Genomic DNA, 23,961 nt, shown 5'->3' with positions numbered 1-23,961 from the left:
TGCATAAGATCTATTTGCATGCACTGCTTCCATTGTATGCAAATACATCCCATACAGATACATTTAGGAAATTCTGAAAACCTGACCCAGTGAAGGCAGAGGTTGGGTTTTCAGGTTCAAAAAGGGTACAAGACAAAGATGCATCCTCTCTCCTTTTCTTTTCAACTTCTATGCCAGGGGTGTCAAAGTCCCTCCTCGAGGGCTGCAATCCAGTTGGGTTTTCAGGATTTCCCCAATGAATATGCATGAGATCTATTAGCATACAATAAAAGCAGTGCAAGCAAATAGATCTCATGCATATTCATTGGGGAAATCCTGAAAACCCAACTGGATTGCAGCCCTCGAGGAGGGACTTGACACCCTTGCTCTATGCAGAAGTAATCACGAGGAAGCTGGACTTAGATGATTTGAGTGTTGGAATGAAAATAGGCAGTAGAACCATCAGCAATCTGAGATACACAGATGATACTATCCTGCTGGCAGAGAGTGAGAATGACCTAAAGAAGTTGATCCTGTAGCTAAAAGAAGAAAGCGAGAAGAAGGGACTTTACCTGAACATCAAGAAGACCAAAATCATGACTACCGCCAACAAGAAAGTCCACATAAAGATCAACAATGAAGAAATAGATGTGGTTGTCAGCTTTGTTTTCCTTGGGTCCCTCACTGATCACAGTGGTGGTTTGACAGCAGAGATCAAGAATTGATTAGCACTGGGTTGTGCAGCCATGGTAAGCATGGACCAAATATGGAAGTGCAAGGATGTCTCAGTCACCATCAAACAAAGACTGGGAACACAATGGCAGTGATCAATCATGGCATATGGCTGTGAGACATGGACACTCATAAAAGCAGATAGAAGAAAAATTGACACGTTTGGTCTGTGGTGCTGGAGGAGACTTCCACGAATCCCATGGATAGCTAGGATCACCAACAATGATATTCTTGATCATATAAACCCAGAGCTGTCCCTAGAAGGCAAGATTACCAGACAGAAACTGACCTATTTTGGGCATGTGATGAGGGTGAATTCACTAGAAAAGGAGGTGCTACTCAGAATGGTCAGTGGGAAAAGGAAGCAGGGGAGACCAGAGGCCCATTGGCTGGGTACCATCAAGAATGACATGGGAATGAGCATCAAGCAATTGAAAGAAGCCATGGAAAACAGGCAAGCATGGTGAGGCCTGGCCTACAGAGTATCCAAGGGTCGGACACGATTGAAAGGATAGTGGTGGAAGTCACTTTTATATCCTGTACAATACCATATATTTTTGCATTTGTATTCAGGGCTTGTATCCATCATTAAGTCCTGTGCCTCTCCTAATTAAAAGCATAAATCTAGTGAACTGGACTATTTTGTTATGTTAATCCCCTCAAGAATTGACCACAATCGTAGTTCCCAAGAATTGGTCAGTGTATCCAACATATGCTAGTAAGTACATGTTAAGGAGCTGGTTTGGAGAGAACTTGTGTTCTTCTAGAGCAGTGGTTCCTAACCCTGTCCTGGAGGATCACCAGACCAATCGGGTTTTCAGGATAGCCCTAATGAATATGCATGAGAGAGATTTGCATATAATGGAAGTGACAGGCATGCAAATCTGCTTCATGCATATTCATTAGGGCTATCCTGAAAACCCGATTGGCCTGGTGGTCCTCCAGGACAGGATTGGGAACCATTGATCTAGAGAGTCTGAGTTAGTCTTCTGTCCATTGTACCTGGAAGGCAACAGGAAAATAAAAACTCAGAGAGGAAACTATCAACATAGGCTACTATTAAGATGTATTTTATCACAACTGTACTGTTTTAGCACAGGATCTATTTTATACAGTGAGATCCAGTTACTAATAACCTGGGTTAAAATAACCCATACACGTTGATAACACCCCCCCCCCCCCTTACCCCCAAATTCTGTATATGGTACCTTAACTTGTGAGCACAAATCAGTGCATATGACTGATTTGCACACACAATTTAATCAATTGGCCTAATAGGCGGATTATTGGCAATGAACACCTCATAACTGACATTAATTGGTACTAATTAAAAGTTACATGCACAACTTAGCATGATTCTATAAAAAGTACGCGCCAGTTCTAGTGCATGAATTTGAAAAGGGGCGTGGTCAGGAAGAGGCATGGGTAGATCATGACTCGCATAGCTAGCAAATATGCCCGATCCATACACATTTTAGACACAGGCATTTAGGTCAGGTTTTAGCAGGCCTAAATATGTGCGCCTAAAAGTTATTCGACATACTGGCTCTTAGCATGATTCTATAAAAGGTAAGTGCATCTTGTAGAATCACACTATCTCACAATTTTTATTTTGTTTATTTAAGGTATTTATATACCGCCTATCAAGGTTATCTAAGGGGTTTACAATCAGGTACTCAAGCATTTTCCCTATCTGTCCCGGTGGGCTCACAATCTATCTAACATACCTGGGGCAGTGGAGGATTAAGTGACTTGCCCAGGGTCATAAGGAGAGGCAGGATTTGAACCCACAACCTCAGAGTGCTGTAATTCTAACCACTAGGCCAGTCAGATTTTCAGGATAGCCCTAATGAATATGCATGGAGCAGATTTGCATGCCTGGCACCTCCATTATATGCAGATCTCTCTCATGCATATTCATCAGAGCTATCCTGTAAACCCGACTGGCCTAGTGATCTTCCAGGACGGGGTTGGGAACCACTGCGCTAGACCACTCCTTCCACAATCTGTGGTGAAAAAGCTTCTGTTGATTACGAGGCAGCTGAAAGTTACATTGATGAATTTGCTAAGAAGATATCTAATGGAAACTTTAGTCCTGAACAAATTTACAGTGCTGATGAAACAGCCCTCTAGAAAAACACTGACAACAGCTGATGAACAAGCACCATCTGGTTTTAAGGACACAAAGGACAGACCTTAAAAGTGGCTACCAACTGCGTGTCAATCACGTGACAGCGCTGGACAGAATCAAGCCTATGGCAAAGGTGGGCACCAGAAATGGAGGCCAAGGTTTTCCTGAGCTACATTTCAGATATTACCTATGTGAATCACATTTCCATAGGTGCTTTAGGCCACCTAACACCTCTTACGGCATGAGTCAGGCCCAGAGTGGCATTAGGCGGTCTAAAACACCTATGGAGGTGCGATTCTGGCACTGGTAGGCACCTTGAAACTCAGTTAAAAATGTTGTGTCAACCCGCGCTGTTCAGAGAATCCACGCCTTAGTGACTTGTTCCGTAACCACTTTGTGCCAGCAGCATGAGCTCATTGTAGAAAAGCTGAACTGGAAAAGAACTGTGAAGTTTTACTGGTTCTAGATAACTGCTCTGCACATCCACATCAAGAACTTCTTGTGAAAAATAATGTTTCTGCTATATTCCTCCCACCCAATGAGACATCCTTACTACAGCCTTGTGACCAAGGAATTTTACTTTTTCATGAAGACTGTTTTCTAAATTGCATGTTTGATGCAATTAACAGAGGCATAAGAATTCAAGACTTTCTCAAAGAGTTCATTCCTAAGGATGCCATGCATGCACTTGCCAATGCCAGGAAAGAGATAGCAAGATCAGCCTTAAAAAATGCTTGGCATAAACTTTGGTCTCTAACAGTGTTCGATAAAAATGAACTTGTAGAGGAAGACTGAAGGTTTCCAAGTCAATGATAAAACGTTGATATCAAACCTCATTGCTTAAGCCAGAAGTTTATCATCTGAAAATGTTAATAAGTTAGAGCAGGGGTCTCCAAAGTCCCTCCTTGAGGGCCGAATCCAGTCGGGTTTTCAGGATTTGCCCAATGAATATGCATTGAAAGCAGTGCATGCACATAGATCTCATGCATGTTCATTGGGGAAATCCTGAAAATCCGACTGGATTAAGCCCTCAAGGAGGGACTTTGGAGACCACTGAGTTAGAGGCATCTGATATTAATGAAGTGCTGAATATTGACAAAGATGCACCTGTTGTGCGTTCCTTCAGTGATGGCGAGATTGCTGAAATGGTGCTAATTTTTTTTTAAAAAAAGCAAAGGATAGAAGTGATGACGAAGACCTTGTGAACACCAGAGAAAAAATCCCTATAGATGATATGATGAAAATGTGTGACCAGTTAATTGCTGGGATGGAACAGCGAGCATGAGATTATGGCAATGCACTCAAAGAGAAACTACTGAAACAAAATCCTTTGTTAATTAGACAGACAACACTGGAAGAAGTCTTTAAAAAAAAGACTGTCACTGTTCCTGCACCATCATCAGATAGCCAAATACAGACATAGATGGTGATGCATGTTAGACGTTTTTGACTAAGAAAGACTATGGGCTCCTTTTACTAAGGTGCGCTAGCGTTTTTAGCGCACGCAGGAAATTACCGCGTGCTACAAGGCGCGCTCCGCTTCTAGACATAACACCAGCTCAATGCTGGTGTTAAGGTCTAGCGCGCGCTGAATGTCCAGCCTTCTTACAATGTAAACCGCCTAGAAGTCGCCTGACTATGGCGGTATAGAAAAATAAAGTTATTATTATTAAGTTATTATTACTATTCCGCGCATTAATGCCCTAGCGCACCTCAGTAAAAGGAGCCCTATATGTGACTAAAGACCATATTTGGAACAAGGTTATATTTGAAGTGTTTAATGTTTGCGACTCTTTCCCCAGTACTGCGTATTTGTTTGGTCCCTTTTACAAAGTCGTGGTATTGGCTTTAAAAAAGGGACCCTTTGTAAATAGTGCGACTCTTTCCTCAGTCGTGCATTCTCTTTCCATAAACAACATAGTGCTCGGTCATAAGCTGCTGTCAGTGTTGGGAAATGGTTGGGATGTGTATTTATTATATATTTGTCCTATAAGAAAAATTTGAGATAGGGACAAGTCAGCTTGTGCAGGTATATGACAGACTAAAGGCTCTTTGGTGAACAAGTTTTTTGTTTAAAGTGCTTAAAATGTTTAATGTTTGCTTTCTTTTGAAATTTAAAAAAAAAACATTTGGTGGCAATTTTATGGTCTTATGGTTTGTCTTTTTTCTGACTTAAGATTAAGTGGTATGCTTGCAATTTGATCAGCATTTGCAGAATCATCCTATTCTTGATGTTCATGAGTTTGCTTTCAGGTAACATCACAGCACCGAGACGCTGCTGGTGTCTAGGCTTAATGAGATGAGGTGTGGATCCCTCCTGTCCCGGCCTACCACTAGACAACCAGAAGGGGAAGAGGGTACAGGGAAGGAAGGTGGGACAGGGTGCAGAGCATGGCAGGGAGTGAGGGGGGCTGGGTTCAGAGCCTGGCAGGGAAGGGGGCTGAGTTTAGAGCCTGGTAGGGCAGAGAAGGAAGGGGGCTGGGTGCAGAACTTGGCAGGGAGGAGGGCTGAGTGCAGAGCCTGGCAGGGGAGGGCGTGAGGGAAGGGACACTGGGTGCAGATCCTGGCAGGGCATGGCACTTGAATATTAAGCCCCCGTCTTATATTTGACCATTTTTCCTCCATTTTGGAGGGGAAAAATGGGGGCCTCAATTTATATTCGGATCGACTTATATTTGAGTATATATGGTACACCTCTATCCTCATCTCTTTCATTTTTAGTTTTCTTCTCCCTCCCATCCTCTTCTATTTCCACCCCTCATTTCTTCAGCTCCCCCTTTCTCTAACTCTTTTTATTATATCTCTCTTCCTCTACTTTTCCTCTATTTTTTCTCTTTTCTCACATGTCTTTCTCCTTCATCCGTTTATCCTCAAATTCCCTCATGCTTTATCCTTTTTCTATACTCTCTCCTTCCTCCTTACCTTATCACCTTCTTTTCCAACCCTTTCTCCATCCCTCCTTTCCCTCCTTCTCCAACCATTTACTATTCAGCTCTCCCAATGGTTAATGCAGTGGGCTGAGAACCTGGGGAACTGGGTTCAGATCCCAGTGCAGCTCCTTGTGATCCTAGGCAAGTTATTTAACCCATCATTGCCCAGGTACAAGACTTAAAAGTGTAAGCCCACAAAGGGCAGAGAAAGTATAAGAACATAAGAATAGCCTTACTGGGTCAGACCAATGGTCCATAAAGCCCAGTAGCCCGTTCTGACGGTGGCCAATCCAGGTCACTAGTACCTGGTCAAAATCCAAAGAGTATCAACATTCCATGCTACCGATCCAGGGCAAGCAGAGGCTTCCCCCATGTCTTAATAACAGACTATGGACTTTTCCTCCAGGAATTTGTCCAAACCTTTCTTAAAGCCAGGTACACCGTCCGCTTCCAGAGCTTAACTATTCTCTGAGTGAAAAAATATTTCCTCCTATGGGTTTTAAAAGTATGTAAACTGCTTTGAATGCAGCCACAGAAAGATGGTGTATCAAATCCATGGCCCTTGACTCTTTCTCAACCTCCCCTTCCCACCTAAACTTTTCTGGATAGTAGCAGCAGTGTAGACCATGGCGTCTCTAATGGCCGATATGGTGCCTGTCCCCATAACTACTTCCTCTTAACCAAAGCCCACCAGTGTCAAAAAGCAGCCGCCACAGAAAAAGGCAGAACTGCAGCTCATAGAGACCCCACAGTTGCTGTTCTCTGCCAGCTTTAAGCTGTTTCACTGCAACAGGTGTTATGCAATGCTGAGTTACTAGTAATTAGTTATTGTAGTTAATCACTTTCTTGCAGATATTGATAAAGTAGTTAACTATTTATTCACTATCCTAGTAACTGTAATTAATTACTTTTGGAGAGCAACTAGCACAACACTGGTAATTGCCCCATGCACCATGGTAAACCTGCCCTCCCCAGCATTACTTGCTGATAAGAAAGACGTGATAACATGTTTTGCCTGCTTGCATCATGCAGTGTCCTCAATCTTTGGACAGATTCAATGTTTGGATTTGGTTTGAGGCTAAACAATATTGATTTTTCCTACAAAATGTCAAAACATGAAGTACCTTTCCTGATTTTCATTAAAACGGAAACATTTCTAGAATGCTTTTCCATTCTACCTTGTCATAGTGTTCCTTTTTTGTAAGTACATATTTCTGAATATCTCCACAGCTTTTCAGAAGGTAATTTTATAAAGGCATACAGGTATCTACATGTCTTTATAAAATTGGCTATAAAGCTGTACATCACCTTGAGTGAATCTCTTCATAAAGGCAGTTAATAAATCCCAATAAATAAATCCACAAAATAATAAACAAATAGATATCTGCTTGACCTCCCTATCTAGGCAATCCTCATGATGGTTAATTTTATAACAGCATGCTTGGTTTAAGAAGGCAAGAAGGCATCTACATAGGAATAATTTTATAGAGACAAATAGGCACCTATATATCATTATAAAATACTAGCATAAGCTGCAGACATTGAGCCTGATATTTAGCCCATTGGAGGCAGCCTGGCCACCTCCCACGGGCTGCAACAATCCCGATATTCAATGCCAGGGCCATATCCGGCCACCAGTACTGAATATCCAGGTCAAATTTGGTGGCTTGGACTTATTTTCATCAGCTGACCATCTGAGGCTAATGAACAAAGATGGTCATCCTATGAAAATAGGCTGGCCATGCGACATAGCCAGTCACTGGGCCAGCCAGCAAACCGAATATTCAGTGAGAGATACTGTAGAAAGCTATCTCCCGCTGAATATTGGAATATAGCTGGCCAAATGGGACTTAGTCGGCTAGGAGCCATTCCCGGCTGGAAAAATCCTGCTGAATATCAGGGGGATTATGCCTACCTTGTAAGTCCCATATTTAAATTTGCTTTTCAGCTGATATACCATGAATAATTCATGCTTGCATTATTCAATTATGTAAGTACCTTGGCATATTTTACAATCAATGCATGAACTTGCAAACTTCACTCATGCTCTGCAATTTCCACCCCATACGTGCCTATCGGCAAAGTACACAACATCATGTCATGCTTCATACATTTACACTGGTTGGTATTTTATAAAAGGCCGTTTACATGCATATGTGACCACATGCATCCAAAAATGACTATAAAAATACCTCCATAGTGGCCACAAGTCCACTGATTCACTGGCCACATGCGGCCATACAAATCTATTTTATTATTGGGCCCTTTTAAAAAAAAAAATAAAAATAACATATCCTCCAATATATTAAAAGAGGCACTCAGGGAGGATAAAGCCATAGTGGAGAGAATGAATGAATTATTTGCATCACTCTTTACGGAAGAAGATATAAGAGATTTTCAAAGGTGATGAAGCGGAGGAACTGAAAGAAATCTCGGTGAATCTGGAAGATGTACTAAGCCAAATCGGCAAGTTAAAAAGTGATAAATCACCTGGACTGAATGGTATACATTTCAGGGTACTAAAAGAAGTCAAACACGAAATTGCTAATCTGCTGTAAGTGATGTGTAAACTGTCACTAAAATCGTCTATAGTACCTGAAGATTGGAAGGGGAGATCCAAGAAATTACAGACCAGTAAGCCTAACTTCATTACCAAGCAAAATGGTGGAAACAATTACAAAAAATAAAATTGTGGAACAAGTAGACAAACTTGATTTAATGAGACAGAGTCTTGCCGAGGGAGATCTTGCCCCATCAATTTGCTTCTTTGAAGGTGTGAATAAACATGTGATATAATTGAGCCGGTTGATGTAGTGTATCTAGATTTTCAGAAAGCTTTTGACAAAGCTCTTCATGAGAGACTCCTGAGAAAATTACAGTCACAGGATAGGTGGCAAAGTTCAGTTGTGGATCAGGAATTGGTTATTGGATAGAAAACAAATGGTAGGATTAAATGTCCATTTTCCTCAATGGAGGAGAAGTACACAGAGGAGTGTGGATCTGTACTGGGACTGGTGCTATTTAACTTATTTATAAATGATCTGGAAATTGGAAAGACAAGTGAGGGGGAAGAATAACCCAAATCGCAGTTACCAGATGCTAGGGTCCACCTTGGGGGTTTGCGCCCAAGAAAAGGATCCGAGTGTAATTGTAGACAATACGATGAGACCTTCCGCCCAATGTACATCGGCGGCCAAAAAAGCAAACAAGATGCTAGGAATTATTTTAAAAAGGTTTGGTTAACAAGACTAACTCCTTGTTCTACAAAACTGTGATAGCAGGTTTTAGCGTGGTGCGCTACGCTGAATGGCCCACAATGCTCCCGAGGCACATAGAGCTCCTGTGAGCGTCGGGAGCAGTGCAGGCCATTCAGCGCGGCTCTCTGCGCTAAAAACTGCTAGCGCAGTTTAATAGAAGAGGGGGGGGGTAAGAATGTTAGAATGCTTCTGTATAGCTCCATGATGCAACCTCAAATTGGAGTATTGCATTCAATTCTGGTCTCCTTATCTCAAGAAAGATATAGCGGCAATAGAAAAGGTTCAAAAAAGAGCGACCGAGATGATAAAGGGGATGGAACTCCTCTCGTACGAGGAAAGACTAAAAAGGTTAGGGCTCTTCAACTTGTAAAAGAGATGGCTGAGGAAAGATATGATTGAAGTCTACAAAATCCTGAATGGAGTAGAATGGGTACAAGTGAATCATCAAAAATTACAAAGATTAGGGGAAACTCAATGAACTTACAGGGAAATACTTTCAAAACCAATAGGAGGAAATATTTTTTCACTCAGAGAATAGTTAAGCTCTGGAACGCACTGCTAGAGGTTATGGTAAGAGTGGATAATGTAGCTGGTTTTAAGAAAGATTTAGACAATTTCCTGGAGGAAAAGTCCATAGTCTGTTATTGAGAAAGACACGGGGGAAGCCACTGCTTGCCCTGGATTGGCAGCATAGAATGTTGTTGCTCTTTGGGTTTTTGCTAGGTACCGAATATACTCGAATATAAGTCAGTTTGAGTATAAGACGAGGTATCCTTTTCCCCCCAAAGAGGAGGAAAAAAAGGTTTACTTGAATATAAGACAGGGGGAAGGGTTACTTGAGAGGGTTCAGAGAAGAGCGACGAAAATGATAAAAGGTATGGAAAACCTTTCATACGCAGACAGGTTGGAAAGGCTGGGGCTCTTCTCCCTGAAAAAGCGGAGACTCAGAGGAGACATGATAGAGACCTTCAAGATCATGAAGAGCATAGAGAAGATAGAAAGGGACAGATTCTTTAGCCTACTGGGAACCACTAGAACAAGGGGGCACTCAGAGAAATTGAAAGGGGACAGGTTTAGAACCAATGCTAGGAAATTCTTTTTCACTCAGAGGGTGGTGGACAACTGGAATGCGCTTCCAGAGGTTGTGATAGGACAGAGTACACTACCGGGTTTCAAAGAAGGATTGGATAAATTCCTGAAGGATAAGGGGATTGAAGGATACAGATAGAGGTAGAGATAGGTTACAATAGGGTATAGATAGAAGGACAAGGGGGATTAAATGATTTAGACAAGGATCACCTTACAGGTCATGGACCTGATGGGCCGCCGCGGGAGCGGACTGCTGGGCGCGATGGACCTCTGGTCTGACCCAGCGGAGGCAACTTCTTATGTTCTTATTCATATCCACTGCCAGGATCTGTGCCCTGCTCCCCCTCACTCCCTCTCCTACCAGGTTCTGCACTCAGCCCCCCTCCCTCCATGCCAGTCTCTGCACCCAGCCCCCTTCCCTGCCCTGTCCCCTGTCCCCTCTCTCTCCTGATGTGCTGCAGGTCTCCACCATGCCTGCAGTATGATCTGGTGGGCCAGAATAGGAGGGATCCCTCCTGTCCCAGCCGACTGTCAATTTTTCGTGCTCCTGCCCTACATTGTGCCCCTCACTAAATGGCCACCTTGAGTTCTCGCAGCCCAATGTACCGGGCATGAGCGAGCTTTCACGCTGCTGCCTGGTGCTGAGCCACTCACTGAATGTCTGCCCCAAGAATCTGGGTTTCCTATCCCATTATAACCATAAAATTATACTACCTTGTCACCTATGATGACCCACCCATCCCTTTCTGTATTTTACCACTCCCTTGCCCAACACCCACCTCTATCTTTCCCTCAAGACTGTCATCAGAATGCTTTTCCTTATGTTTAGTATTTGTACATAATGTATGTATTGATCTATTTTGTAATGCAACGTATGTATTGATTTGTTTTGTTTTTCCTCCCTCTTTTTATACATTTATTACATTGTGAACCTCTTAGATTTTAACTTTGGTTTTATATTTCTGGTATCTCAAATAAATTGAACTTGAACTTTGCATGTTCCACTTAAATAGATAGATGGATAATCTGACAGACACACATCAAAAAAAAAAAAAAAAAAAGAACTTTGTTCATATCTGACCTGAAGAAAGGTTTTGCCTTTGAAAGCTTGCCACATTACTTTATTTTCCTTTCTTTTATTTCTAAGCCAGCCAAGACAGAAGATGCCGTGCAAGAAACGTTCACCGTCCCAGGGAGGAGGGGGAGGGAGTCTCAGTCATAACTTGGTTGTGATACCTGCTGGTTGGACTCAGGATGCGGGCATACCAGATTCTGGAGGGAGTTACAATTTATGGTCCCTAGCCTATAAGGACTAGGCTGTGGAAGGCTACAAAATAATGGAAATCCCCCTGAGTTGTAACTAGTGAATGAGTGGAAGATTAGCCTAATGGTTAGTTCAGTGAGCTGGAGAACTGTGTGCGATTCCCACTGTAGTTTCTTGTGACCCTGGACAAGTCACTTAACCCTCCATTGCTCCAAGTACAAAAAAAAAACCCAAAACACCAAACCTTAGATTGTGAGCCCACTAGGGACAGAAAAAGTATCAACATATAAAGTGTACAGCACTGCATACTTCTGCTAGCACTATAGAAATGATTAGTAGTAGTATGATACTTTAGCCAGATAAATGATTTTGAATGGATAAGTAGCCCAATGATTGGATGGTGGCAAACGTAATGCCAAGTTTTAAAAAGGATTCTAGAGGTGACCTGGAAAATTATAGACCAGTGAGCCTGACACCTGTGCCAGGCAAAATGTTCAGTAATTTCACTGAACATATACATAGGCATGGATTAATGAGCTCACCAATCTACTACATTTCTTTGAAGGAGTGAATAAACATGTGGATAAAGGTGAGCTGGTCAATATTGTGTAGCTGGATTTTCAAAAGGCATTCGACAAAGGCACCTCATAAATGACTCCTGTGGAAATTAGAAAGTCATGGTCTAGGAGACAGTGTCCTATTGTGAATTAAGAACTGGTTAAATGATAGAAAACAGAGTTAAAAGGTCAGTATTCTCAACGGAGAAGAGTAGATCATGGGGTCTATGCTGGGATTGCTGCTTTGTAACATATTTATAACTGATCTTGAGCTGTCAATAACTAGTGAGGTAATTACATTTGCTGATGACAAAGTTGTTCACAATTGTTAAATAACAAGAGGATTGTGAAAAATTGCAAGAGGACCTTATGGGACTAGGGGCTCCTTTTACTAAGCTGCGATAGCGGTTTTAGCACGCGCTGAATTGCCACGCGCGCTAGACCTTATTGCCAGCATTGAACTGGCGTTAGTTCTAGCCACGTAGCGTGGGTTTAGCATGTGCTATAATCCTGCGTGCGCTAAAAATGGTATCGAAGCTTAGTAAAAGGAGCCCTAGGAGACCTCACATCCAAATTTAATGCGAGCAAGTGCAAAGTGATGCATGTAAGACAGGGAAACTCAAACTATAGACAGGTGATGCAAGGATCCACATTAGGAGTCACTGCCAAGGAAAAGAATCTAGGTGTTGTTAGAGTTCAAAGTTTTTATTAAGTTTCCAAAAACACAATACAAAGGAAAACAAACAGAAATATAATTACAAAGTACATGGTCCAGGTACACAGAACAAATGACGTTGAAGTCGTGAGTCTAGTATGCAGCTATGCAAAGCTTGTAAAAATAATTCAGGTTACCTCAATAGTAGTACAATACAAGCAGGTCATCATTTCGCAAGAAATATATATACTTAATAAAGAGAACTAATTCAGATTTATACATTCGAACAGTAATGGTGTATGGGAGACCAAACAGATTTATATTTGCCAAGGGCATTCCTTTTTTCAGCTAGCACCTGTTCATATTTACCATGAAGGCACACAGTGTTCCACCAAGCATGGTATTCTACCTTATCTAGATTTTTCCAACAAAATAGAACATTTTGAATCGCTAAAGACATCATAATAGTCAGAAGGTGTCCTTTCTGTTTGTCTATAGGTAAGGTCAGTCCATGAGACATTAAAATCAGAATTCTGATGGTTATTGGTTCAGAGATATCTAAAATAGTACAAATAGTATCCCATACCTTATTCCAGTAAATAACAAGGTGTTTACAGTTGAACAACAAATGCTCCAAGGAGCCATCAACACTGTCACAAGACCAACATTTAGGTGAAGAGGAGGGGTCTATTCTGTGAGATAAGGTGGGAGTCCAGACAGCACGATGCATCAGAAAGAAAATGGACTGTAGCACCGAAGCAGATCTGATGGATTTATGTATGGTTAGCCATATGGTGTTCCAATCAATGGCGTCAGAAGGTAAGTTCAACACATGCTGCCATTTTATTTCAGAGGACAGAGGAATTTTAGCAGGGGTCGATTGGATCAACTTATACCAGAAAGAGGCTTTGCTGGTGAGTAGTGTAGGTTTTTCCAAATAAGAACTTAAGCTCGGTTTCTCAACCAGAGACTGCAGATCCGGAATAGCAGCATGTAAGCAATGATTGAGCTGAATCCAAGCGTAGAACTGAGTTTTGGGAAGACCCCAAGTAGCAGACAGCTCATGAAAAGACATCCACCCCTTGGCATTCGTCAAGACCTTAACCGTCTCAATGCCCTTCATTCGCCACAGGGGCCAAAGGAAAGATTCAGACTGGATCAGAAACCTCTGATTGTTCCAAATCGGCAGGAGAGCAGATTGTTCCCAACTGTGAGACATGGTGGATTCAAGGACCTGAAGTGCAGATTTATACGACAGTAGAATGCAATCATCTTTATCCAGGCGAGATAGAGTGTGGCCAGGAAGGAATTTCAGGCAGGACATGCCATACAAAAATCTTTCCATGTCAATCCATCCTGGCCTATCCATAGATCTGATGTCAATATGACCATGAATCCATTGTCGAATGATAAAAGCACTGTGGTATTTATAAAAATCAGGGAAATTCACCCCCCCCCCCTCCTTCCTTTGTCAATTTCAATTTTTTAAGCGCAATACGAGGCTGCTTCTTATTCCAAATGAATTGTGTGAGGATAGAGTCTTAGTTATTGTAGAAGGAGCGAGGCAAGAAAAACGGCAGCATGTTTAGTACGTAATTAATTTTTGGAACAATCATCATGTGCACCGACTCCAGTCTGCCCCACCAAGAGAGGTTTAGGGGAGACCAAACTGATGTTGTGTGTCGAGCAATCTGTAGCAAGTATTCAATATTGAGTTGTGTAGTTTCTTCTAAGGAGGGACCAAAATAGACTCCTAAGTATTTCATTTTCGTGGCGGACCATTGTACTCCAAACGTTTCCACATCAGGCTTAACTTCTGGGCAGTTAAGAGGCATGACCAGTGTCTTATTCATATTCAATTTGTATCCGGACATGGCCGAGTATTGCCGGATCGATGTTAATAAATGTGGGAATGAAGCAGGGGTGATGTAGAGGAGTATGTCATCAGCATAAGCCAAGATTTTAGTCTCAGCATCTCTAAACTTGAACCCTTCAATGAGTTTATTATCACGGATCGATATTAGTAGGGGTTCCAATACCAGATCAAACAGCAGTGGGGATAAAGGACACCCCTGACGAGTACCACGGGACGGGTGGAATGTAGATGACAACGTTCCATTTATATATGTTCTGTTTGACGGAGATGAGTAGAGTATCTTAATCTTCTTAATGAAGTCCGCAGAGAATCCATACCAAACCAGGACTTTAAATAGGAAACCCCATTCAACACGATCAAAGGCCTTCTCTGCGTCTAGCCCCACCGCCATAAGATCTTGGTGACGATCCTGAGATTGTGCAATGATGTGTGAAAATGTTCTCGAGTTGTCCGTGGTGAACCTCCCAGTGATGAAACCACTTTGATCCGTCCTGATTAGTTTGGCTATAACTCCTTGCAGCCTATTTGACAGAAGTTTAGCATAAATCTTCGCGTCCACGTTTATGAGAGAAGAGGTCTGTAGTTTGATACAGAGCGTGGATTTTTGTCTGGTTTTGGGAGGACTATGATATGAGCTTCGGTAAATGATCCATGTATTTGTCCCGAGTCAATGACAGAAAGAAGAAATCGTAGGTAGTAAGGGTTAAGTACATCCTGGAATTCTTTATAGAACTCTACAGTAAGCCCATCAGGCCCGGGGGCCTTATGTGATGCCATAGAATTTATCACCTGTGAAAGCTCAGTTAGATTCAAGGGTTCGTCTAGTTTAATATTATCATCCTGGGATAATATAGGATGAGAGAGGTCGTCCAGGAATTGTGAATCAGGCTCATTATCGACCAGTTCGGAAGTGTATAACGTTTCATAAAAAGATTTGAAAGCTTGAGAAATGTCTTTGTTGGTGGTTAAAATATCACCATTATCTAGTTCAATAGCAGCAATATTCTTTTTATCCGCTCTTTTTTTAAGATAAGAGGCCAGCAAGTGACCACACTTGTTGTTGTCTGCAAAATATGAGGCAGACTGCTGAAACACCGAGTTGGCAGCTGTTTTACTGAGCGTGGAGTTATAAAGAAAACGAGCCTTCGCCAAACCAATGAGAGTTGTAATGTCAGCTGGATCACGTTGATGCTTCGATTCCAATTCCTTGATGTCATTTTCCAACTGCAGAGAGGCTTCCATTTGGGTCTTCTTTGTACTAGCTGCAAGTGAGATAATAACTCCCCTAATATAGGCTTTAAAGGCATCCCAGCAGGTAATCCAGGAAGTATGTTCCGGAGAATTAAAGGTGAAGTATTCCTCAATAGCCTTGCGGACATTTAGTTTGAATTGAGAATCTTGGAGCAAAGAGGAATTAAAGCGCCATTGGCGGTGGAGTGGTTGTTTTATGTTACAGTTGATTTGGATTGAGATGGCTGCATGATCTGAAACAGATATGGGTAAAATTTCTGCAGAGAGTCGCATAATGACTTGTTGAGTAAAAATAAATCAGTCCGTGAATAGGACATGTGGGGATTGGAGTAGAATGTGTAATCCCTTGCAGATCCATGGGTGGATCTCCATATGTCTACTAGGTGGAGGTCTGAGATCATATGATGGAGGGCAAACCACGATTTAGATTTTTTATATCTGCACTGGGAATTTCTGTCAATATCCGGGTTCAAAACCATGTTAAAGTCACCTCCCAATACCAGATGTGAATCAGGGTCCTGCAACACTGATGAGGCAATTCCATGGAAGAAATCAGGATTGTCCATGTTTGGACCATACAAGTTGAATAAAGTAAACCTCTGCCCACCATATTCAATGGTAACCTTGACCCATCTTCCTTGCAAGTCGTGTGAGGAAGAGATGACAGTAAGATCTTGCATATTACGAATCAAAATCATAACTCCCCCCTTTTTCTCTATAGCAGGAGAAGAGAAAGCAGGCATAGCCCACCCTAAGCGTACTTTGTCAGATGCCGCTCTGTCCAGATGAGTCTCTTGTAACATGATGACGTCCAGTTTTTGTTGATCTAGGTATAGTAGTATTTTCTTCAGTTTGATTAAGTTGTTCAGCCCTTTGGCATTTAGAGAAATACATTTAAGAGACATGTAAAATATCTATGTGATTAACAGAAAATTTGATTTTGACCTGCGTGAAAGAGGCAACTAGATGATTCACTGTGAATGAACTGCTGCACAACCAAGGAGAAAAAGATTTGTTAGCATACTTCATGACCAGCAACTGTGAAGGACCAAAATAACTAAGACATGACCTAAAGTCATACAATACAATTCCCATGTGCACTGTGAGAGTGAAAACAGCAGCTAAAAAAGCAAAGCACCCATATGAAGATACTGTATAAATCAGGGGTGCCCACACTTTATGGGCTTGCGAGCTACTTTTATAATGACTAAGTCAAAATGATCTACCAACAATAAAATTTAAAAAAAACACAAAGCACACTGAAAGGCAGAGAAAATGTTAATTATTCATATTCCGGGTTTTTTCCAAGAGGTCACGGCAGATGACTCTATGCAATGTCATCTCAGTAACAAAATACAAAAATAGAAAAATACACCCCCTCCCTTTTTACTAAACCACAATAGTAGGTTTTAGCACAGGGAGTTACGCTGAATGCCTCGTGCTTCTCTCAATGCTCATAGGCTCCCTGCGATAAAAAATGCTATTGCGGTTTAGTAAAAGGGAGCCATAGTGCAAAATATAGACAGCAGATATAAATTCTCAAAACCGACATTTTGATCACTAAATTGAAAATAAAATCATTTTTCCTACCTTTACTGTTTGGTGATTTCATGAGTCTCTGGTTGCACTTTCTTCTTCTGACTGTGCATCCAATCTTTCTTCCTTTCTTTCAGCCTCCTGTATGTTTCCTCTCCTCCAGACCTCATTCTCTCCCCCAACTTTTTCTTTCTGTCTCCCTGTTCCCCCTTCTTTCTGTCTCCCTGTCTGCCCCCTTTCTTTCTCCGTGCCCTCCCCAAGCCACTCGGTTTGCTGCCACCGCCATCGGGGAACAGCCCCCAAGCCACCGACGTCCCAAGCTTTCCCTGCAGAAGCGTCACGCTGACCAGCATTCCGCTCCCTGACATCAATTCTGACGTAGGAGAGGAAGTTCCGGGCCAACAAGGCATTTCTCCTCATTCCATCCAGCCTGAGCCCCATCTCTCCTTGATCCAGCATTTCCCTTCTGTGTCTGTCAGAATTACCATTCCACCTATTATCCAGCATCACCCTTCTTTGTGTCCATCTCACCTATATCCCTATCTCACCACTTTTTCAGAATTTTCATTTGTCTCTGTCCTTGTCTTTACCCCATGTTCACCATTTGCCCTTTCAATGTCTTTATCTCCCCCCCACACACTTTTTCAGCATTACTTCTATGTCTCTATTTCACATCCTCTTCATGTCCCCTCTGAATCTCTATCCTTATTCAGTAGGTCCTGCTTACTCTTTCTCTTCTTTGTGTCACTATCTCCATTTTCAGCTTTCCCCTCCCCCTTTTCCTTTGTTAATGCACCCTGTAGCCAGAATCTTTCCACCCTCCCTCCACTCCGACCCAGCCCAGTATGAAATATTTCCTTTTGTTTCCCTCCCCTCTCTCTTTCTCTCTCTCTTCTGCTCCCTCACCCATGAGTCCTGCATCTGGCCCTCTCCCTTCTACCTGCACCTGGCAAAACCCCCCTGCTCCGCGGCTCTCTTAAGCAACTCGTCAGCAGCGGTGATCAAGACAAGCTGCCGACATCGAGGCCTTCCCTCTACAAGTCCCGCCTTTGTGGAAAAAGGAAGTTGAAACAAGCAGGACTCGCAGAGGGTAGGCCCTGACGTCAGAAGCTTGTATCGATCGTTGCTGCTGAGTTGCCGAAGAGAGTCGCGGAGCAGGGGGTGTGGCCGGAAGCAGGTAGAAGGGAGAGGGTTGCTGGAAGAGGTAGAAGTTCCGGAGTATGACACCGACCCGGGCCATGATGATTTCTTTTTCAGGCTGTTGCTGCTGCCGACGCCACACCACCACGCTCCCCCCCCCCCCCCCCCCCGAAATGACAAAAACAGCCTAATGCCCAGCGTCGGCGTCTTTGACGTCGGGGAGAGGAAGGCTGATAGGCCCGGTAGATCGGGACGGCAACACGAGTCTATCACAGAGCCCGGGATGGGCTCTGCGATCGACTCACGTTGCCTTCCTGAGCTACCGGTCGATCACGATCGACGCGTTGGGCACCCCTGGTATAAATCATACATTGAAAGCATGAATGTCAGAACTGAATAAACAGCTTTGTAACTAGAAAAAGTCTAATACATGCAACTGAGCACTAATGTATTAATACAGACAGCAAGATAACATAACACAGACATGTTTGATGAAGCAGCCGAGCAGCAATATCAGTCAAACCTGATGAATAGGGGTGGGAGACTGCAGTTCAATGAATACAGCCAAATCCTCAGGATTAGTGTAATCTTTTGTTTGATTATGGAGGGTAACTCTCATCCTGGCCTGGTAAAGCATTCCAAATTTAGCATTTAGCTGCTTCAGCTGGGGCCGGTAGGAAAGCAGTTTCTTTCTTCGTGCTGCGGTAGACTTACTCAGGTCAGGCAGAAAAAGTATGGTGTCTCCTTCATGTTTAACAGGGGCTCTAATCTTGGCACGCTGCATGACATCCAGTACATGTTGGTATCGAAGGAGCTTAAGGACCACCGGACGGGGGTAGCGATCATTCGGGTTCTTTGAGGAGGGTACTCTGTGGGCCCTATCAATTTCAAACTCCTGAGTAAAAGTGAGGTCTAATAGTTTAGGGATAAATTCCTCCAGATATTTGATTAGATCGCGATCGTGAGCCCCTTCCTTGAGCCCAAGGAGACGGATGTTACAGCGCCGAGATCTGTTATTACTATCTTCCATCTCTGACTCTAAAAAGGCAATTTTTCTGGTCTGAGCTCTCAGCTCAGCCACGTGCTGTGTGGTGGCATCCATCTTGGTTTCCAGAGAGAGAACACGGGTCTGCAGCTGAGATAAGTCAGATGTTAATGTTGTTAGCTTTTCATTTATTTCTTCGGTAGCAGATTTGGTGTCAGTAACTAGATTTTTCAACTCGCGAAGTTCAGCGAGTATTTCAGCGGTACTTCCGGTTTCGGATCCAGGCAGCGGCGTTTTCGAGGGCGACGGGGGATCAGGTTTGTGGCGTTTATTTACTTTTTTATCCGCCATTCTCACCCTGAAAGTTAGCGATTTCAGAAGAGAAAAGATTAATCTTGCCTGCTCGATTGTATTTTAGCTATTTTACACGCTGTAGCTGTGCTGCAAAGTGCGATTCTACGATCAGGTGCAGGAGCTTCACAGTTAAGCTGCCATCACACGTGGGCTCAACAGCGCCCCCCCCTGATAAAAAAATGCTTTTACAGCCTTCACATGCTGAGGAAAGTGAGGTCCTGCTTCCACCAAAAACACTTTGCCGTGCTCGTACAGTCCATCATCCTCTCCAGATTGGATTATTGCAATTCCATTTACCTTAGCTTAACAAAGAAAAGCCTCCACAGACTCCAACTAATCCAGAACACAGCGGCCAAACTTATCTTCTCAAAAAGTAAATTTGACCATGTCTCTCCGCTCCTGTCCAAGCTCCACTGGCTTCCTGTCATCTCCAGGGTCCACTTTAAATGTGCCTGCTTAACCTTCAAGATCCTCCACGGCATCCTTCCACCTCTTATTCCTCTATCCTGGAATTCCTCAAATCCATTCTTCACTAGATCCACGCAAAAACTAAAATTATCCCTCCCCTCCTTAAAAGGTATCTCCCTCGTTGGTAAACTCGGTTCCTCCCTCCACTTCAGAATCGCTCAGTTATGGAATAGTTTCCCTTCCCCTCTCCGCAACTTGAGCCCCCTTCTACCATTCCGTAAGCTTCTGAAGACCTGGCTCTTCTCCAAAACGTAACCTCATCCCCTCCCTAGTATTATCACACCTAACCTCTCTTCTTACCTACTTCTATAAATCTATTGGAGTTCCGTTCCTTCCCTAACCATGTAAACCGTGTCGAGCTCCACCTGTGGAGATGTTGCGGTATATAAACCCAAGATTTAGTTTAGTTTAGTTTAGTGTTGTTGATGATATGTTGAAACCCACTGCTCCGTGTGCAGCAGCAGTGAAGAAAGCAAACAGAACGTTAGGAATTATTAGGAATGAAAAGGAAAACAAAACTGAGAATATTATAAAGCTTTTGTATCACACCTTGAATACTGTGTGCAATTCTGGTCACCGAATCTCAAAAAAAAGATATGGCAGAATTAGCAAAGGTACAGAGAAGGACGATAAAAATGATAAAGGAAATAGGATGACTTCTCAATGAGGAAAAGCTTAAGAAGCTAAAGATCTTCAGTTTGGAGAAGAGTCGCCAGAGGTGAGATATGATAGAAGCTTATTAAATACTGAGTGGATTGAAAATGGTAGACATGAATCACTTGTTTATACTTTGTAAAAACACCCAGACTAAGGGGTATGTAAATGAAGCTATTAATAATAATAATAATAATAATAATAATAATCCTATATAATAAAACACTAGCCGCGCATGCGCACACCTATCTGCGTGTTCTGTATGTCTGTGGCCTCAGGAGTGCGCATGTGCGCTTAACAGACCCCCCCCCCCCCATGCTCGCGGCAGCAGAAAACACTCTTTTGCCGGCTCCCCACTCGGTAAGGTTTTTTCGCCGGTCTGACCCTCCCATCCCTTCCCGACGTCTGACGGCTCACTTAGTCCTTTGCCGCTGTCCCCCTTCCCTTCCCGCGGTCCCAACTACGAACCTGGCGATCCCAGCAGCGTGTGCAGCAGTCTTCACACGTTGCTTCGGGCCCTTCTACTGCCCTGATTTGCTCTGCTGCGTCTCTGGTGAGTCAAATCTGTTTGCTCACCGTAATACTAGCTAAGAACAGTTTCATATTCATCTAAGACTTGTTGACAAAAATAAGGAAATACATTCCAAATAATCGCAAAAATGTATGCAAAAGATCAAGACATATATCCCATGGTTTTAACACCATTAAGAGAAGGAAATGAAAGTTTGAGCATCCGAGACAGTCTTGATCTTGTAGGTCATAAGGAATTCAGTGAAATAGCTACCAAAGATCCCATGTATAATTTTAAAGATTATACTAGCGCATTTGAATTTAATTCTAAAATGAACTGGTAACCAATGGAGTGCTTTCAATGAAGGGGAGACGTGTTCGAACTTCTTTTTTCCAAAAATTAATCTTGCTGCCGTGTTTTGGACTAATTACAACCTTTTTAAGTTACCCTTGCTCAGACAGGTATATAAAGAATTGCAATAGTCCAACTGAGCTAATATTATCGCCTGCACTAATGTAGCAAAATGGTGTTGATAGAAGAAATGTTAAACCCTTCTCAACATATGCTAAAACTTTCAATCACAGAAACAACTGATTTATTTGTAATTTTTCAATCATAATTTCCAAACCGCATTCTCACCAAACAAAATCTAAACTAAGAGGTGGATATATCATAAGGTCATAAGGAGTCAAACTTATATGTTATTTCAGGTCCGCATCCTGCAAAACCATAATTCTAATCAAATATACTCACACCTCGTTCCAATCCCTTATGCTAAATTGCTAATTACTGGTGTTGACTATAGTTTCACTTTCTAGCAGCTACCTTTTTCTTGCTCAATAAGTGTGTGTTAATCCTCTGAATACTACAGACCTTCTGTTACATGAGCTGCAACATTATAACAATACTGTGTATAATACATGGAATGGCAACACTTATCTTTTTTTTGAGTAAATATCACATCCAGCGCTGGCATTTAATGGAAACTCCCGACGCTCTCATACTTATGAGCGTTTCAATCCAAAAGAACCTTCTTCGGGGGACTGACACCTGCATTGCCACGCGATAAGGTGCTTTGTTCACCAATGAATTGCCAGGTACTTTGATTGACCTCCGTGAAGATGAGATAATGGACTGGATGGACCATTGTTCTGACCCAGTAAAGCTATTCTTATGTTCTTATTCACTTCTTGGTTGGGCTGAGAACTTTTTAGCGGCCCCCTCTTAAGCTCTGGAACTTGTTGCAGACAATATTGTAAAAGCAGTTACCTTAGCAAGGTTTAAAAAAAAAAAAAAAAGAAAAAGTTCTGCATAATTTCCTAAAAGAAAAGTCCATTAACCATTATTGAGATGGACTTGGGAAAATCCACTGGGGGGGGGTCCAAGTTTCCAAGTTTCCAAGTTTATTAGTTTTTAATATCCCGATCATAAAACAAATATCTGACTGGTTAACAATAAAAATTTTAATATAGATTTAAAAGAAATAGTGGGGGGGTGTATGAATAATTAGGGTAAACATATATGACACTTACAGACAGACTAGATAGTGAGGGTAAGTTGGGAGGAGTAGAAAAGTTACATAATTGTTAGAGGAAAATGAGATAGAGGAATGGGAAAAAAAACATGAAGGATAAGGGTGCATGGAAAAAGTGATGCATACTGATTAAAGTTGGTTTCTTAGGGTAGCTGATAAATTAAGATTTGTCGAAGGCATCTTGAAATAGATAAGTTTTAAGATGGATCTTGAATTTGGGTAGATGAAGTTCATCACGGATGTATTGAGGGAGAGAATTCCATAAAGTGGGAGCTACTATAGCATAATTAGTTTTTCTGGTATAATAGGAGTCTTTTAAGGATGGAATGAAAAGAAGTTTTTGGTCAGTAGATCTTAAAGAACGAGGCGAGCTTTGAGGTATCAGTAATTTGTCAAGAAATAAAGGTCCCTAGGATAAGTAGCAAAAAACTGTTTAAATCATTTGGTATATTGCTAGGTATTTGTGGCCTGGATTGACCACTCTTGAAAACAGGATACTGGACCTGTCCCAGTATGGCAATGCTTGTATTCTCCTGATTAGAGCAGTGAACTGAAAGCTAGGGGATAAATCCCACTAATGATTCTTGTGATCTTGGGCGAGTCATTAAAGCCATCATTGCCTCAAATACAAATTCAGATTTAAAGCACTCCAGGGACAGGAGAATACCTACTGTAGTTGAAAGTAATTCACCTGAGCTACTATTGAGAAGGTGTGAGCTTATAGCGATTAACTTGTTCTATTGATCACTCTCTCCTCAAAAATGGATTTCCTGGCTGGCTCAAGGGTTGAGTGCTGGGTTAGTAACAGGAGGCTGAGGGTTCAAGTCTCAGTTAAGGAGTAGGGATAATACTTCCCCAAGAGAAAAGGGTGGTAACCTGAAGTTGAGGGTTCAAGTCTTTATTTCTTTTCTTTTATATTAAATATTGAACTAGGCCAGTTACTGGGCAGACTTGCACGGTCTGTGTCTGTGTATGGCCGTTTGATGGAGGATGGGCTGGGGAGGGCTTCAATGGCTGGGAGGGTGTAGATGGGCTGGAGTAAGTCTTAACAGAGATTT

General features: G+C 42.3%; 1 protein-coding gene across 2 annotated transcripts in view; it reads right to left on the bottom strand.

Moving 5' to 3' along the window:
• Positions 1-23,961, bottom strand: part of MAT1A (methionine adenosyltransferase 1A) — an 84,987-nt gene that overhangs the window by 48,119 nt on the left and 12,907 nt on the right. The gene's annotated exons all lie outside the window — the stretch shown is intronic.

This window comes from Geotrypetes seraphini, chromosome 4, assembly GCF_902459505.1.
Source record: "Geotrypetes seraphini chromosome 4, aGeoSer1.1, whole genome shotgun sequence".
Taxonomy (NCBI): Eukaryota; Metazoa; Chordata; class Amphibia; order Gymnophiona; family Dermophiidae; genus Geotrypetes; species Geotrypetes seraphini.
The sequence above is the reverse complement of the archived record's forward strand: the minus strand, read 5'-3'. Positions and strand labels throughout refer to the sequence as shown.